General features: G+C 39.7%; 1 pseudogene; it reads right to left on the bottom strand.

The window, feature by feature from the left end:
* Positions 1-2,557: 2,557 nt before the first annotated feature.
* LOC118703656 lies at positions 2,558-3,816 on the bottom strand (annotated as a pseudogene).
* Between the last annotated feature and the right edge of the window lie 345 nt (positions 3,817-4,161).

Raw genomic sequence — 4,161 nt, 5'->3', positions numbered from 1 at the left:
TTTCAGGATAGTCATAAAATGATCTCATTTTGGTTCCTTTACTCTCTCTTCACTTCACACAATGCAAAGAAACTGATGAATAAATTCATCTAGGGCTATTTCAAAGATTCAAGTAAAAGAGGTCCAAGAAGCCATTCCAGTCTCCTTCCAGGCAGGAGGTGAAATTTCAGCCTAAGAGGGTGGTTTTGGAATTACAGATGAAGTCATATAGGGAAGAGCTAAAAGAGGGATCAAAGGCTGGAAACCAAAGCCCCTGGCTGACCGGCTGAGCCCAGCTGGCCCCTGGCACCACTACTTGTGCACGTTCACATCATTTCACCCCATTTCACAACAACTTGTGAGGGTGTGTTTCCAATCCTCATTTTACAGGTAAAGATATCAAAGGCCCAGAGCAATATGCAAAGTGGCAGACTTTGGATTGGAACCGAGTTCTGTCTGACTCCAACGTTGGTGCTCAGGCACACTGCTGCTCTGCCTCTCCCGCAGGTTTTTCTCCCACTTGAGCAGACCTGCTGAGGATCCCGACTTCAGGCTGATCTGTTCAGATGCTGAGAGCCAGCAAACTGAGCCCTTGGGCATAAAGCTGAGACTCCAAATTCCCCTGGCAAATGGCCCTTGTTTGATAAGTTCTTACTTTTCCATTCCGCTCAAGGTTATTTTCGAACTTCTCCTACTTCTAATATGACAGGTATTTTTGTATTATTATTTACAACAAGATACAAAGGGTTATTATGACCTTTCTGTTTAACCTGGTGGCGTTTTTATTTCCTCACTCTCTAAGTGACAGCTTTAGAATACAATTATCTTTCTTATTTCCCACTCTCTCCCCATTCCTGTTTTTTGAGATATGTCTAGGAATAGACATAGTACTTATTTTCCTAAAATGACCTGGAACTCAGCAAACCTTTTTTAAGACTGATGACTTCAGTCTTTATTTAAACCATACTGTTGCCCTTGATTTGAGATACCTCTTTCACTTGACTATCATACCATTAATTAGATTATCAGTTTCATCTTTTCTGTTTTCCCCCCTTTTTTTTCCCACTGAATTACTGAGCTCCAAAATAATCCCTTTTAGGCCCAGAAAAATCCTCTTGATGGTGTAATAGAATCTCTTTGAGTGCTAATTTATTTATTATTAAATGTATTTGTCTTCCGTCTCCTCTAGCAATTACTACTATAGAAGCTAACCCAATCTGGATGCTCTGGTTGCTATTCATTCTTTTTTTTCTTTTTTTTTTTCCTCCCTGCTAAGTGACTAAGGCCATTTCTTTGTCCACTCTTGGCTTTCTCTGCCCCTGAGGTTTTAGTCAAAATGGTAGTGTGAGGTGTGAGTGACTCTGCAGATGCAATGGTCGCTGCTCTGGTGGCCCTGTGATGGACAAGCAGGCAGACTGAGACCCTTCCTTGATCTGGAACCAGAGAGTAGTTTCTGTTGCCATCCTTCTCACCAGTAAAAGCTGTGTTCCTTGGGGAAAGAGAGCAGGCTGTGTCCCTGGTTAGCTGGATGCCCAGGTGCCAAGCAGTTATTCCTGGGCCACATGGAAGCAGATTGGCATAGTCTGTCCTCTCAGGTCCTGGTGCAATAACCTCAGAATGAGCCCAGGTGCATTGCGGGAAAAATGACTCTTTTCTTGGTCTCTGGCTCAGTTTCATATTTGCTTCCACTTCCAATTTTAAAATTTTCATCTCACTGAAATGTGTTTCAGTTTTTAAAAATCCCAAGCTTTTCTCTCTCTCTCTCTCTCTCTCTCTCTCTCTCTCTCTCTCTCTCTCTCTCTCTCTCTCTCACCATTTTTCTTAAGCAATCCACCATGAATTGTTATGACCTGGGGGTGGAGGAGCTGCAGCCTGGACTTGCTGAAAAGAATTCCCAAATCCTAGCTGAACTCCAGTGCATCAACAACTAATGGGGGATGGCAGCCTGGAATCAGCATCTTAAATATGCCTCCTAAATGATTTGTAAGTACATGCACTAAAAGTTGTGGAGTGCTGCTATAGGAATATGAAAAAACATACATTTTTAGAATAAAAACTCAAAACATAATGTCATTTAATTTCCTTGTGGGGTTTTAAATATAAATTTATGGCTCTTGAAACTAACAGTTTTCTTTTTTTATTGATGTCAGAGAGAAAATGAGAGAGAGAGAGAGAGAAATAGAAACATCAAAAATCAGAGAGAATCATTATCAGCTGCCTCCTGCATGCCTGGGCATATGCCACCACCAGGAATCGCATGTTTCATGGTCGACACTCAACTACTGAGCTACACTGGCTGGGTGAAATTAGCAGTTTTCGAAGTTCTCAAAACCTCTCATGGAATCCACAGATCAAACATTTTTTTTTAAAGAAATTATACAGTTTTATTATTTTCTCTGTTGCTTCTTCACTGCAAATAATTTCACAATAAAACACTTTCAGGCAGTCTCTCTCTACTTTCTTTGGTTTATACTTCTTTAGGCAACGATGGCTCCATCTTTAGTAACAAATCTTTGCTTGTTGAACTGTAAGGAAAGCTCATGCTTCAAAGGGTCCTCGGGAAGGAATGAGTGGCATGTATGCAATGATGGGCCCCTGGATGTGTGCCCATTTTACTGCACAGACACCACGCCTTGATCACGTATCACTGTTCTCATGACATGATTAAAATCTTGTTTCTTTTCCAAATTCTGTGGTCTGTGCCCATAAACTTCATTGATGACAGCCTGCAGATTGGCAGCTATCTGATCACTTGACATATCTAGAGTTGCTATTTTGGTCTTGAGAAAGTTCTCCCTTTCTTTTTCTACCTTAATGTCAATTCCAGTTTTAAATAACTCAAGCATTTGGGATGTCATGGCCAACAGAAATGTTGAGTAAGCTTTGGAAATCTGTTTTGTTTTTTTTTCTTCTTTAATGGACTAAGCTCAGGCTTAATCTGGCACAGCTACATAAAAGTCTGGTTTAACGTTATCACCGAAAGTCTTCTGATCCGATTAGTTCCTCCTGCAAACACCGCTCCGTGTTTTACTGCTCTTTTACTCTCTGATGCCTTCCCATAAATACAGCAACCTTATTGATTTCTGAAAGAAAGGGTATGGCAAACTAATGACACTGGCAAATGGCTCCACTTGTTTCTTCTTCCTCAGTGCCATAGGCAGTGTCAAATCAAGATTAAAGGCTTTGCTTTGTATGTGTAAAGTCTAGAATTTGAAATTTCTTAAGTAAATGATTAGCTTTCTCCACCTTGTATATCTGCCTTGGGTATAAGTGTTTTAAGTAAACATCGTCTTCAGGTTTGCTTTCCATAAACTGGTATGACTTCAATTTTTCTACCCCATCTTGTTTTTCATTTGATGCTTTTTCTTTGGCATCTTCTCTTTGTTTGTGGGGTTTTGTTTTTGTTTTTGTTTTTTAATGTATTTTATTGATTTTTCACAGAGAGGAAGAGAGAGGGATAGAGAATTAGAAACATCAATGAGAGAGAAACATCAATCAGTTGCCTCCTGCATACCCCCTACTGGGGATGTGCCCGCAACCAAGGTACATGCCCTTGCCCAGAATCGAACCCGGGACCTTTCAGTCCACAGGCCAACGCTCTATCCACTGAGCCAAACTGGTCCCGGCTGTTTTTGTTTTTGTTTGTTTGTTTGTTTTTGTTTTTGTTTTTTCAGGCTTCCTAGTAGCAGCAGCAGCAGCAAAATGTCTTTTAGGCACATGAATACATGCAGAACAAGGATGAAGAGGCGTCTGATAAGCCATCTTGGGAAGACTATGCCTTTGAGGTATCAAGACTCTACCAGGGGATCTGAGGGCTGCTGCCATGTTGTGTTCTGGATTGTGTTCCAAACTACTTATTTTTATAATAGGGAGATGGATATGTCATTTGACTTTTTTAATACTCATTCTTTTATGAATATGCAGTGGCATTTTCCAGAGGCTAAATGATGAGTGATATCACAACAAACTGAATGCAGAAACAAATAGGAGGATCTAGCTTTCTTCTATTTAGCTAGACATTAAAAAGACTCTCAAAAATGTAAAGCAATGCTACTCTTCTCATTATATATATTCTGCTTTGAAAAATATAGTTATTTTTCATAAAAATGATATTTATGTTAACATATTGTTGTTTTAAAATAAATTAAGCATTAACATATTTTAGTTACTTAGTTTTAATAT

Source organism: Pipistrellus kuhlii, unplaced genomic scaffold (assembly GCF_014108245.1).
Source record: "Pipistrellus kuhlii isolate mPipKuh1 unplaced genomic scaffold, mPipKuh1.p scaffold_m20_p_4, whole genome shotgun sequence".
In the NCBI taxonomy this organism is placed as follows: Eukaryota; Metazoa; Chordata; class Mammalia; order Chiroptera; family Vespertilionidae; genus Pipistrellus; species Pipistrellus kuhlii.
Note: the sequence above shows the minus strand (reverse complement) of the source record. Positions and strands in the feature narration are given on the sequence as shown.